At 40.2% G+C, this 14520-nt stretch overlaps 1 protein-coding gene across 1 annotated transcript in view; it reads right to left on the bottom strand.

The window, feature by feature from the left end:
- The window catches only part of GRM5 (glutamate metabotropic receptor 5), a 259071-nt gene extending 258977 nt beyond the window's left edge, over positions 1–94 (bottom strand). Inside the window, exon 1 of the mRNA XM_009566394.2 lies at positions 58–94. The gene's annotated coding sequence lies outside the window, so the exon portion shown is untranslated. The remainder of the gene's footprint in view (positions 1–57) is intronic.
- Between the last annotated feature and the right edge of the window lie 14426 nt (positions 95–14520).

Genomic DNA, 14520 nt, shown 5'->3' with positions numbered 1-14520 from the left:
CACACATCTACCTTTCCTCGGCTAACCCATCCCCCCAGAAGCCAGTCGAGGCTTTACCTGCTCCTCCGGCATCCCTGCATCCTCCCAAAGCTCCCTCCCTCTCTCTCTCCTCCCCCCAGTCAAGGCTCAGCCCTACACACCCAGCCTGCTGCTCTCAGTCACGCTCAGCTGTCCCGCTGCTCTCCCTTCAGATGCACCGCACCTCTCCTCCACCCAAGGTGGGCAAGGGACCCTGGCACATGGCTGGGGACACCAGGTCTGAAGGTGAGGTGTGGGTATGTGTGTGTTTGTGAGAGGGGTCCTAGGTAACATGAGCCCTGACAAACTCAACACTTGCCTGCACTCCCTACTGCAGCAGCAAGAAGAACAAACAAAAAGGAACCATCACATCACACCGCCAGACAGAAACCGTATATTTACTTAAAGCTATTCTTAGTAAATAAATAAATAAAGTAAAATAAAATAAATAAATAATAAAGAAAAATGCCATTTAAGTAAGAGCTGATCTGGCGTTTAAAAGGCTGCTGGGTCTGACCATTTAACAGGCTGTATTTGCAGAGGAACATCTTCTCGTGCATTTTCGAGTATTAACAGCCGTTTTCTGCCACTGCTCCACAGCTTGGCATTCCTTTATTGTTCCCCTCTCTTTGGGTCAGCTGCTTAAAATATTGTCATTTTTTAAAAACAAACAAACAAACAGACAAACACACAAACAAAAAAAAACAACAAAACAAACCACAATTACTGAATGTCCCTAATCCTGGCTGCCACTTGATGTGGCTCCCCGAGGGTAAATCTACATCCAACCTGCATTGTATCCTCTACACCCCACCCATCTGGGGTAACTTTGACAACATTGTTAGGGTATAGAGGAAGAGGGACAGTTTTGCTGAAGCTCCATCCATGCTTCCAATCCCTAGTGATCCCTCTACGTCTGTCTCTCTTCCACCAGATTACCAGCTTGAATGCTCCTTTCATCTCAAAGGGTGAAGAATAGGGATCCTTTATGCCCTTACCAGGAAATGTCTTTCTCCTTCATATCCTCCTCCAATCCTAGCCTGGTACTGGCTGGGAGCCCATCAGCTGGCACCTGCTTCATGTCCTTTCCCAGCTCTCCTGGCTTCTGCAGTCGCTGAAGTCCTTGTAGAGGCAAGTCCTTAAAGCACAGGACACTGTGAGTGTGTCTGCATGTTGTTCTAATTGTTCATTCCCTGTGCTCAGTTCCAAGAGCCTCTGTGCTGCTTCTGGAAGGGATGGAGGGAAGTTAAGTGAGAAAAGAGAGCTTGGTAGTTACCAGGGACTTCCCCATACTTGCCACTGCCCTAATGGAGTAATGGGTAAGGACCATCCTTCCTCCACACACTCCCCTCAGATGTTGTCCTTCCTGTTTACCATGGACTGTGAAATAACAAGAGAAAGCACAAATTAGAAGAAGGAGGGGAGGGATGCAGCCGTAGAAGGGAAAGGTGAGACCAAAAGCAAAGGGATATTACTGTGCACAGGGGCTCTGGAAGGAAGAAATGTTAGAGGGATCTGGGGAGAGCAGAGATGCCATTGCTTTTCTGGGCTACCACACCAGTTCTCTGCCTCCCTGAGGGACTGCATGTGTGAGAAGGAAGTGAGAAAGCAGCCCCCTCTCATTGGCAACAGAGCCACCCAGCTGGATGGCAAGATGCTAGGTGACCCACAGCAGATGAGGGAGGTGATCCCCACAAAAACAGGACACACAGTTATGTGTGGATGCAGACACAGTGGATACAAAGCGACTCCTACACACACATATCCCCAAGGGCTCTCTCTGAATCAGAGCCCAGAGTCAGAGTTCACTGTGCCAGATGTTTAGAGCAGCTGGATCAAAGATTAAAGGAGGTGAACAGAATGGATGGGGGTGGCCATGGCACTTATATTCCTAATGCCTCTCATTGACCTTTTAAACAGGGTCCCAATAAATACATATATATAAAAGGCTCCTTTCCTTTGGTCTCTTCCTCCCCCTTTCTTCCCTCCTCCCATTCCCATGATTCACAACCATTTTACAGAACCCATAAAATTAGCCACTGTCTTCTTCACTGATGGTAGATATTTTTCCCCTACCAGGAAATCTCCCTTCCTATTTTGACACTGTTTTAAAAGACAATGAAAGCTTCCTGTACCTGTTTGCAACATCAACAATAGAAAATAAATAGACCAGTACTTGAATAAGGAGACATAACGATTGCAATTTTTTAAGTTCACCTTTGGTAACACTCATTACTTCTGTGGCAGCAGCACCTATAAATACTAAAAACTTGGGCAAGTTTGAACATGTTCTGAATCTCTGCACTCTGAGGAGTACATGCATACAGAAAATTGCAGGGTTAAGAAGAGTATGAAGAAGTCTCCAGGTATAATCAGTATCTCCAAAGAGCATGGTAACCACTCCAGCACTTTAAGAAAGAAAATAAAGAGGCTAAAGGAATACTGATTTGGATTCTCCTCAGTTCCAGAATAAATAAAGCTTACAGGACACAGGCAGCACAGGCAGAGATAGCATGCAGAAAAAAAGTTGATATTGTATTTGTTAAGATGGGTTGGGTGCCTGCTTTCTTACAAAATAGTCTGCAAAACAAGATCAAAAAAAGAATGATAAAATGGAGAAAAGGTAGTGTTTGTATTTATATATACATACATATATTCCAATAACTACAATATTTACTTCTTACTAGACAAGATGGAGGAGATGGAGCACGGTGGGAACAATCTAGCATGTTTATAGATCATGATATGATTAAAATAAAGATTAATATTCTTGCTTCCCCAGCACGTATCCTCATGGCAAGTCTATTATGCAGAAGGAGAGTAAAAAGTGAAAATATGACACATAACACATTTCAAAAGAAGGTATCAGTCTGCCAGTATAAGATACTGGTGCTGCTCTCAGAATCCTTAGTTGGTGTTGTTCTTCCGGCCTTGAGAAACACAAGGGTCTGATTTTATATGTCTATTTTGTAGAGGTCTATATGTAAAGTTCATGTTCTCTTCACAGTGAATACAGGGAAATTGTCTTTTGTAAGCCACAATTCATTTGATCTGTCTTAAAAATTTTTGTATTAAGATTTGCCCACTTCTCTTCATAGATTCTAATGTGTAGCCCTGCCATAGAAGGCCACCAAATTCACACTTTGCCCTTAGTAAAGCCATATTGGCTGTCACCAACCACCTCCTTATTTTCCATGTGTCTCAACAGAGTTTCCAGGAGGATTTGCTCCATGATCTTGCCAGGGAGTGAGATGAGACTGACAGGCTTGTAGTTCCCCAGGTCTTCCTTTCTATCCTTTTTAAAAACAGGGGTTATATTTCCCTTCACCAGTCAGTGAAAAATTCACCAGACTGCCAGGACTTCTTAAATAAGATGGACAGTGGCTTAGCAACTTCATCCACCAGTTCCCTCAGGACCCATGGATGCGTCTCATCAAGTCCCACGGACTTTTGCACCTTCAGGTTCCTTAGATGGTGTCTCGCACCTGATCATCTACAGTGGGCAGTTTTTCGACCTCCCAGTCCCTGCAGGCTCACATTTTCTCTGATCTTCCTTTTGCTACTGATGTACATGAAGAAGCCTTTCTTGTTGCTCACAACATCCTTTTCCAAATTTAATTCCAACTGGACCTTAGCCTTCCTTGTTGCAACTCTGTGTACTCTGACAGCAGTACTATATTCCTCCCAAGTGGCCAATCTCTTTTTCCACACTCTATGACCATCCTTATTCCATTTGAGCTTTTCCAGAAGTTCTTTGCTCATCCATGCAGGCCTCCTGCCTCCTTTGCTTCATTTCTTATGCCTAGAAATGCATCGATCTTGAGCCTGGAGGAAGAAGTGCTTGAATATTGTCTAGATATCTTGAGCCCTCTCACCTTCTAGAGCCCTAAAACTTCTAAGACCATTCTAGTTCTGTGCAAGGAAGAAAGCCACCTCTTAGGAAAACCTCGGAAATCCCAGACTGAACCTAGCTGTGAAACTCCTTTGATAGTATGCAGTCCCTGGGTAGGGATTATCACAAGAAGTCTATAAACTCTTGTTTGATCTGGTCCTTATGCTCATCAGTGGAAAACAGGAAAAGAGAGAGGAAGAGAGAAAACGAAGCTCTAAAGAGGATGCTTGCAAGAAGAGTATAAAAGGGGAACACAAACTCATACATATCGATGGAGATTTATGTAATGGAAATGCATCAGATGCAGGTAAAAGATTGTAGAATACAGATACGCTCAGATTTGCCCACAAAAAAATATATTTTAGGAGAATGAAAACAGTTTTCAGGATATCTGAACTAGAAACTAACACAAAATGGTTGAATTCACTCTAGGGAATTGTTCTAGGTGTCCTCCTCATAATTCCTTCTTTGCTCTTTCCAAAGAGTAAACTGCATGTCTAAAGTGGCTGTACTTGACAAAATGAGTAAGTAGAACTTCTGCAGCTTCTCCTATGCAATCCTCATCACTGTGTTCCACTGAAGAATTCCACTGCACTCAGTAAGACTTAAAACTGATGTATGAGTATCTTAGTTAAATGTAATCAGAATGCACACATCTAAAGGACAATCCAGGGTATAGCCAGACCTCCCTATGAAAACTTTTATCAATGCAAATGACTCTACATTAAAAAAAAAATAAATTAAAAAAATCAATGACATTACACTTCTCAGTAAACTCCATACCTTCCAAAGGCTGTTTTTTGCTGTGCTGGAGAAAGTGCTTTAGAGCCCTTGAATCGTTCAAAACACAACACTGGTGCTCCGATTTCTACTTGGTGAGTTCCGATCTGAGTGGGGGAGTGTTTGTAATGAAGGCTGAAAGAATGAAACCTCCAATTATGCTGCCATGTAATATGCTATCTTCTTTCTGCAGTAAGAATAGAGTATTGACTGGGTGAATCTTGAATGGTAGGGTTTTGGGGAGATTTGAACTCAACCCTGCTTACAACTGCACCCTAGACTGGAATCTTCTGCTGAACAGCAGGAAGGTGATGGGGACAGGATTGTCTGTTTAATGAAGTCTGCAAACCTACCTGAAGTGAGATCATATCTGTACTGCTATTATTGATTCATAAGAATACAGGGCAGAAGGGTTTCTGACTCTGAAACTGATTCTTCCATGGAAACCTTACACATTCCGAGATCCAGAATTTGCTCTAACGATAAGTATTAATATCAAAGATATAGAATGTTCTTAAATATCCAATTAATTCCCATTGCAGAAAATTGCCTTTTGGCTGGAAAGCCACCCTCAGGACTAGTCTGCATGGAAACAAACAGAACAGTGTATAAACATGATGAATTTCACCTGAATAAAACTGTCCTCCAAATAAAAGAGGCAAAAACCTCACTGCAATGCTACTCACTAGCCACTCTATTAGTGTATTTGAGTTGAAACACTGTTATTTCTAGCTGTTCTTGGCCAGCAAATTCCTCCTGCTGACACTGTGATCTGATTCCCAGTCCCTCCATGAACAAAGGAGGTTGGCAAAAAAATAGGAAATACATAGCACAGAAAACATTGCTCCAGCAGTAGCACAGACTAGGATGGGCACGTGGCTAGTTGGCAGCCAACCTACCACAGAAGGTGAGTTAGAGCCAAATCTGTCTCCTCGCTTGTAGCTCTTTCTGTGCAAAATGTCAGCTGGGAAGAAGAACCTGTAAAAGTGGCAGGAGTCATAGAGACAGAATAATTTCCATCCTGTCCCTTCCTGTAGGACATCAACTGAGTCCAGAAGTAACCAAAAGGTGTTATGTTTGGTATATAGCTTTATGTTATAAAACCCATTATTGTTTTCCTCTGTAAACAATTACCATAGTTACCATAGGAACACTGGGTGGATAAAAGTAGTCTCTGTATTTTGAAGATGACTACTTTTTGGGGGGTCCAAACAATGAGAAGGGAAGTTTACAATTTTTGTCAAATTAAGTTTTTATGTGGCTGGTTGAAGAAGCAGGTGCAACTTGATTTTTTACTGGCATAACTTCAAGCAGTGAGCAAGCTCTTCAGTTTTTGAAATGGGTTGGTTTTATTCCAGGTATAGAAGACATTGATGAAGAAAAGGAGTAGTAAATTACTTTGAACTATTTTTAAATATCAAATGTAGTTCTGTTCACTGACATATTGCTCTGTTTTCGCTTTAGATAAATCTGTCTGCACAAAGACCCAAAAAGCTTGCTTTGTCAAACTGCATGCTTCTAACAATAGCCAACCTTTCCTTATATAACAAGATACATTTTTTTTTCTTTGACTATCAATATGCACTAAAAGAAAATCATAGAATCATTTAAGTAAGATCATTGAGTCCAATTGTAAACCTAACACTGCCAATTCATCACTAAGCTGCTTGGTTGTCGGATACTATATGACATTGATGTCTAGGGCTGCCTTATCAAGACGAACCAAAAAAAAACCCAGTTGAACAGTCGCATTTAATTCATACTTTGGACTTTCCTAATATCTCTTCTGACTTCTTCACTGCAGGTGAGAAAAACTGTGCCATGTTAATCTGATGGCTGAATGATCTCACTGCTGATGGATGAAAATTATCTTCAGTTATGTGCTAGCATTAAAGCCTTAGGTATTGTGAGTGGGTACACAATGGGGTTCTTCTCATCACAGTACTGTAATGTGCTATCCACCTCTGGTCCTCTACTCCCATCATAATCATTTGAGAGCAACTAATATTTGGGTGACACAATTAGTGTCATCCCTAAAAAGGCATCAAGTGAGATTACCTTAAAACTGACCAGTTTATGGAAGCAAGAATAACTGGTTGAGGTGCAGGTACCTGCCTTATGAACTCTTACAGTTAGGTGGAATGAACACATTAAACAGTTTTCGTTAAGCAGGAGAAAGAGTATTTAAAAAAATGGAGGTTTAAATAATTGTCAGGACTCAGGTGTAAACTTCATTTGGGGGGAGTAGAACAACTAGGTTTCTTTCCCCAGTATGGGCCCTTAGCTGCATATGAAGTTTAAATGTCCACTTCTCCACTTTTTCTGTGTTTAAACAGGCTGTGCATTAAAGCAACTCAAAGACATGATGTGCTCAAGAACACCCTGCGCTATTCATTTGTCAAACCTACCCTAATGTACGTTTCTAATGCAGCTACTCCCACAGCACTGAGCTGACAGAAATGCTTATGACAGTGTAGCCCCACTGAGATTCTCAATATGAATTCTGACCTTAAGAAGACACCTGAAAAAACCCACTGTGGCCCCAAGAAGTTCTTAAATAGGATCAAAAAAAAAAAAGGAAATGCATGAAAATAAGGTTAGAATTCTGTTTCTGAAGAAGGCCTGATGGATGAACGTTTGGATCATCTCTGAAGGCAGCAGAATTTATAAAGAATAAGGAATGAATAAGGGAACACTGAAACCCTTCTTGCTCAACCTGTGTTTTGGTAGAAAAAATTAGTCTGTTTTTTTCCAGCCAAGAATATCAGTACAGAGCTTCCACACTGATATTAGAAAGTGCAGTAATTTCTCCAAGTTCCTACTAGATACCTAGAGAAGGCCAAATGTTTGCTTCAGGCCAATGAAGGCATGCTCAGGAAGGCAACTGGAAAATAAAAGTCTGAACATGCCAAGTCAACAAAGATGCTCATCATTTACATTTATAATTCTTTATCATTTGAAAACAAAGATCATCATTAATCAAGAATGATGAAATTTTTGCACTCAATGGCTAAAGTTTACCACAATGATTGAAACCTGGTATGAAGCCATGTGTATATAGTTGAATGAAGTAAATAATCTTTCTGGAGAGGAATTTTGCACTCCCTGCTTCTCACCATTTTCTTGAAGGTGGTGGTTTCCTGTCAAAAAGAAATTAGAAAGGAAGTAGGCAAAATCTGCCATTCTCTACTTTCCTGACGTGAAACCATAATTGTATGGTTTTATCCAATATCCAAAGCCTCCACTAAGAAAGAAAAACTCTTATTCCTATATAGGTGGACATTTTTGCTGATACAATGAGAGAACAAATTGCACAAGACACATCAGCCTCGATAATTTTTTGGATGTGAAACATATGAAATCTATATTTGAGATGGACAGTACTGATATTACTATTTCAGCAGCAAGAATTCTCCAGAAATGCCCTTAAAAATTTCAGCCAAGAACTTAATCTGATGAACAGGACTTAAGTGTGGACGGAGACTATGAAGCAACTGCAGAGAGTACAGTCATTTTGGTAATGGTTTGCTGATCTAAAGAATAATTAGGGAATGTACATTTTCATATTTTCTTTGTGATTGTATTCAAGAAATTCTTTTCAAAGATAACAAGTGTTGACTGAACACAAATTACTCCTGTAGCCAGAAGCAAATTATTCCAAGATTGTTTCTGGAACAGATAAGAGAATTTTAAAAAACCCAAACAAACAAACATTAGGAGAATCGGAAAAATCACTATAGACATCAAAATATTCAGGACTTTGCCCTTATAGTTCAACATACTACCTACCCATACTATTAGATTAATTGTTGTGATAGGCAGAATTAGTCCTGCCTCATTTTGGGCTTATGTGATATTGATTCATATTTTTTTCTACAATTCTATTCATATCAAGATGCAATATTAAGATATAGTGTAACAAATCATGTTCTCTTTTCAAAAATCATACCCTCTAAGATACATAATTTAGCTTTGTTGCTGTCCTGAAAACTGCAGTCATCCAGGGTTTTAATATCACAACTGTCCATGTAAATTAAGTTTTATGGGTTTGCTACCACCCAAAAGCTCTGTAGATTATCATCTTGCTGTGTGACCATCTCCTGAACCTGCTAAAATAATCAGGATTTTTATTCAAGTAGAAAAACAAGATGAGAAGTAGTTAGCTCCACACATTTTAGAGCTAGCTTTTACTCAGTTTCATGTTAATGCCCTGATTTTTTGTAGAGGACAAGTTGCTTCAATCTGCTTTTTTTTTTTTTTTTGGAGGTTGGTTGAGAGGGGGAAGATCCTGAAATCAGTTTACAAAGCAAGTATTAAATGAAAAATGTTCAGATGGATCCTGAAAGATGCTCCCCCCCCTACACACACACACACACACACACACACAGAGGTCAGATGCAGTATGTGCAGATAGCAGTCCTTACGGACATCAAGAGGAAGAAAACAGCATATCTTCAATTTGTGGAATTGGGAATTCGACCTCACCTTACCAGTCAATGTTGTAGCACATAGATTTCTCCGGCTTTCATCCAGGCCTAGAGACCAGCTAGATAAGAGACCATGAAACTTTTGAATTAGGTGCTTGCTCACGAACAGGATGAAATTATTCATAAGTTAATTCAGCAAATGTTGTCTTTTTAAACTAAGATTATAAAATATCCTGTATATTGAAATTCTAGAAGTTTATCCTTTATGCTTAGAATTACTCAGGAAAAAAAAAAAGGATATTATGAATTTTACTTAAATTTTTGCCTTAATTGGAATAGAATACACAGTCATAGAATCACCAGGTTGGAAGGGACCCACTGGGTCATCGAGTCCAACCATTCCTAACAATCACTAAACCATGCCCCTCAGCACCTAGTCCACCTGTCCCTTAAACATCTCCAGGGAAGGTGACTCAACCACCTCCCTGGGCAGCCTGTTCCAGTGCCCAATGACCCTTTCCATGAAAAATTTTTCCTGATGTCCCGCCTGACCCTCCCCTGGCAGAGCTTGAGGCCATTCCCTCTTGTCCTGTCCCCTATCACTTGGGAGAAGAGGCCAGCTCCCTCCTCTCTACAACCTCCTTTCAGGTAGTTGTAGAGAGCAATAAGGTCTCCCCTGAGCCTCCTCTTCTCCAGGATAAACAACCCCAGCTCTCCCAGCTTCTCCTCGTAAGACTTGTTCTCCAGCCCCCTCACCAGCTTCATTGCTTTTCTCTGGACACGCTCCAGAGCCTCAACATCCTTCTTGTGGTGAGGGGCCCAGAACTGAACACAGTACTCAAGGTGCAGCCTCACCAGTTCTGAGTACAGAGGGAGAATAACCTCGCAGGACCTGCTGGTCACGCTGTTTCTGGTACAAGCCAAGATGCCATAGACCTTCTTGGCCACCTGGGCAAACTGCTGGCTCATGTTCAGTCGCTGTCAGTCAACACCCCCACATCCTTCTCCTCCAGGCAGTTTTCTATCCAGACTTCTCTGCCTAGTGCTCTGCTTTGTCTGTAGTGCTGCATAGGGTTGTTGTGGCCCAAGTGCAGGACCCGGCATTTGGCCTTGTTAAACCTCATGCCATTGGTCTCAGCCCAGTGGTCCAAACCTGTTCAGGTCCCTTTGCAGAGCCTCCCTACCCTCCGGCAGATCGACACTTCCTCCCAGCTTAGTGTCATCTGCAAACTTGCTGAGGGTGCACTCAATGCCTTCATCCAGGTCATTGATAAAGACATGGAACAGGGCTGGACCTAGTACTGAGCCCTGAGGAACCCCACTTGTGACTGGCCTCCAGCTGGAGTTAACGCCATTGACCACCACTCTCTGGGCCCGGCCATCCAACCAGTTTTCAACCTGGGAGAGTGTGCGCCTGTCCAGGCCAGAGGCTGACAGTTTCTGAAGCAGAAAAGCCATCACTGACTGGCCCTTCAATGAATGTGTGGGAAAGAAGTAAATAATTTCTGACAATAAAAAAATTTCATAGGCTTTCTAATAAAACACTATTTTTTTTTTTTAAAAAAAAAAAGAATATTGCAATAGTAAACAGGTTGCCCAGGGAGGTTGTGGCTGCCCTATCCCTGGAGATATTCAAGGCCAGGTTGGATGGGGCATTGGGCAGCCTGATCCAGTGGGATGTCCCTGCCCATGGTAGGGGGGTTGGAACTACATGATCTTTAAGGTTCTTTCCAACCCAAATTATTCCATGATTCTATGATTCTAAACAAAATTAAAAAGCAAGTTAATAAAGGAAACACAACATTTCAAGAATTCTGAATGTCTTTGTGTATTTTAAAAATTTGTTGACATTTGATATACCGGAAATAAAAGAATGAACAAAAAATATATAGAAGAATAGTACTATTTATACTTCTTGTACTACCTTTTACAGTCTCCTTTAAACAACAGTGGTATAAAGGAAATATCTTAATGTTTTTTTGTCATTCACATATTCCAGAGACAGGAGACACACTTGGGTGATATTCTGCTTTGACAAGCATTTGATGTCTGCGTGAGAAAACAAGGCTGGAACTAGAATTTCTACACTTTCAAACAGTTACAGATTCAGATAAACTATCAAGAAAGAACATCTAAAAGGTCTTCTAGTGTTTAGAAACCTAGAAACTGACATTTTATGCTCCCTCTTCCCTTCACATACCTCAGAAAAAGCAAACAAACAGAATAAAATTACTTTTGCCCAGAACAAGTACTGAGATGCAAACCTCAATACATTTTTTTTCCACGTGTACATAATCAACAAGACATTTGTTCTGTGATAAAAGCTGTTTGATATATTGCCTCAAAAGCACCATAAGAAAGGCTGATATACTTCACCATTTTAGAGGCAACAAGGACCACGCACGCTCGGTGCAGTTATCACCTAGGAAACAAATGATTCCATCTTATTTTTGGCATAAGGCTGTAGGTGTACAAAGATCTGAAATACACTCCCACACAGCGCTGAACTCATTCCTCATCATGCCAACAAGAGTAATGAGCAGAGCTGCTAGGAAGCACCTCCTAGCGGCAGCCGAGAACCACCCACAGCCACTGGACGTGATGTCAGGGTTCCTTACTCCATGAATTCCCCAGGAACACTCTGTTACAGCTGTCGTGATGCAGAAGTCAAGCCAGGCCATCGTAATAGGTTCTTCAAGTTGAAGATCTCCTAATCAAATTTGTGAGGCACCCAGAATCAGTGTGCATCAAGAGGCAAAGGCATTCAAAGGGATTTAAATGAAACAATTAATTTAAGTGCCCTTCAGATCTTGATGTAAATTGCTTCTGCACCACAGCATTACAGTGGGTTGCTTATGAAACTGATAGATTTTAAAGCCAGAAGGGACTTTTCTGGTCATCTTACCTGATTGCTTGCATGGTACACGTCAGAGACTCTCACTCAGAAATTCTAGTAAGTAAAGCCTATAACTTTGTATTAAGAAAGAGCGTCACTTCCTGAAAGTCTTCCAAACTTGATTTAAAGACTTTAAATAATAGAGAATCCTCTTCAGTCCAAGATAAATAGTTAATGGGGCATTATCATAACACTTAATGTTTTGCACCTTATTTTTAATCTCCAGTTTCCAGATTCTTACCCAATGTTTGTTTTTTTTCATGCAAGCATCTTGCAATGTAGTTGTGACCTACTTGGAAAGACCTTGACTGTGAAATATTGTGCAGCTTTGCCTATTAGAAAGTATGCAAGTATAAGTTTTCCCTTATTATTTTCCTTCTCCCTGAAGAGCCACCTTTATAACATTCCTAAGAGAGCACATCCTTAACTTTCTTCTGTGTTTCAGTATCATTCTTTCCATCTGATACATGTAAACATTTGCCATGGAAATAACTTCTAGTTAATTTTTGCGTTAATTAAATTAATATTTGATTTGATTCTGATGCCATTACATAAGATTGTTCTACAAGATGAATGTCTGCAAAGCAATATTACGCATAAATTTGTATAGAAATGGATATTTTACACTGTCTGTCCATGCGGATGTGTTTCCTGCATAGTAACAAAAAAAGCCATTAACTCCATTTTCAAAAAGATTGAGTTCCTGCAAGATTATTAATGCATTACATATTCACTTTACACTTTATTTCATAGTTGCCTCTCTCTGTAGTGAAACCCAGAGTGTAAAACAATGTCTTATTCTAATCTTAATACACTTATGTGCAATCTTGTAGACAGCATGAAAGACCACTAGTGATTTATACCCAGAAATGAAATGTATTTAAAGGATCACCCTAAAACCATCTGTCTTTGCAGCCTTTATTAGCATTACTGTGAATTTCTGTATGTGTCTAGGTGAAGAGCAGCCCCCAGAAGTCTCATGCTAGGACTGTAGTTACTCCTATAATTACTGATATTTGTTCATTTTCACTTTGACATTCTGAAGTCACTGTTTACAACAAGCTGTCCTACCCCTCCTGCTTTTCACGCAGTTTTCAAACTGTCGTCCTGTAATTATGTTACGACTGTGTTAAACTGAAAACAAGTCACACATTTTTTATTCCTGGTTCAGATTTTCTTCCTAATCCCCTGTCTACAACTTGCTAATGGGACTATTCTGGAGGTTCTGTCCTTTACATGCAGCTTTCAAACACTATCACTTTTCAAGTACAATAACTCTAGCACTGACCACCTGCTTCTCACCCCTAGGCTGTTCAGCCCATACCTGTATTCCACAGAGAAGCTTACATGGGATACTGTGGGGGAGGGCAATGTGGAAGACACTATATATTTTGCACGTACGTCTGTTGCAATAAATTCAGGTTTGGCCCAATTTCTTATTGAATTTTACCGTTATAATATTTAATCTCTTGTTGACTTTCTGCCATAGTAAAGGAGCTGGATTGTAAAATGCCTCTCCTCTACAACAGCCAGAGTCATAACATGTATGATGTGAAATGATCTATTACACAGGCCACAATACTTTAAGACTGAAAGTGTCACTTTGTAATAAAAGTGTCAAAACAGCTGAGAAGATTTATAAAGGTGAAACAATTAAATTATTATTCTGAGGTTTATCTGTTTCATGTAAGTTTTTTCTGCCACTGGCATGCGTTAGCCACGTGGTATTTATAGCGTGGACTTTTCAAGCATAGTTTCAGGGATTAACGTAGGAAAAAATAATGTATAAATCTTTGAAAATCAGATTAGCAGGATAAAATAATAAGAACATTGTCAAGACCAGAATAACAGCCATGCTTTCCAATGTGCTAATTCTATTTTGTAGGGCTCTGAAGACATAGCACAGGTATAAATGTGCTATGCCTTGCACATAACACTGACAGATCTAGCCACACGCAGATATATTATGCCCAGGGGAGTCCTCCTGTGGAGTACAAGCTGAAAGCATTGAGGACATGGCCAAGCAGGGGGAAATGTGAGTTCACAAATGGTGATACTTATTGCTCACAGTGGTGCTTCAAAGCCACACAGGTAAATAAATTCAGCCCGCATCATTTCATTAATGGTTTTCAAGCTCTACTGTGAACCACCCTTTCATACAGCTGAACTCCAGTTCAATCTACTTGTAAAGATAGCATTTGACCTATATTAGTACCATAACATACTTCCAGATGTCTTTCAAATACTGAGTTTATTTTTCACTATTTATAAACAATATTTGGGTTTTTGACTACTCAGATAAAAATGACCACGAGCTTATTCAGTAAGATTCTGTTTCAGATCGTACACTCCCAAGAATTACGTAGCAGCTCCAAAATCCTTCTCAAAAATCATGATAACTCATTGGTTGTCTTCAAAAGACATTCTGTTTCTTAAAAGAAAATTAATAGATATCTTTTTTCACACACTGTTTCATGAAATTTATCTATTTTCATTTACACAATTTC

The sequence above is a fragment of the Cuculus canorus genome, chromosome 1 (assembly GCF_017976375.1).
Source record: "Cuculus canorus isolate bCucCan1 chromosome 1, bCucCan1.pri, whole genome shotgun sequence".
Classification (NCBI taxonomy): Eukaryota; Metazoa; Chordata; class Aves; order Cuculiformes; family Cuculidae; genus Cuculus; species Cuculus canorus.
Note: the sequence above shows the minus strand (reverse complement) of the source record. Positions and strands in the feature narration are given on the sequence as shown.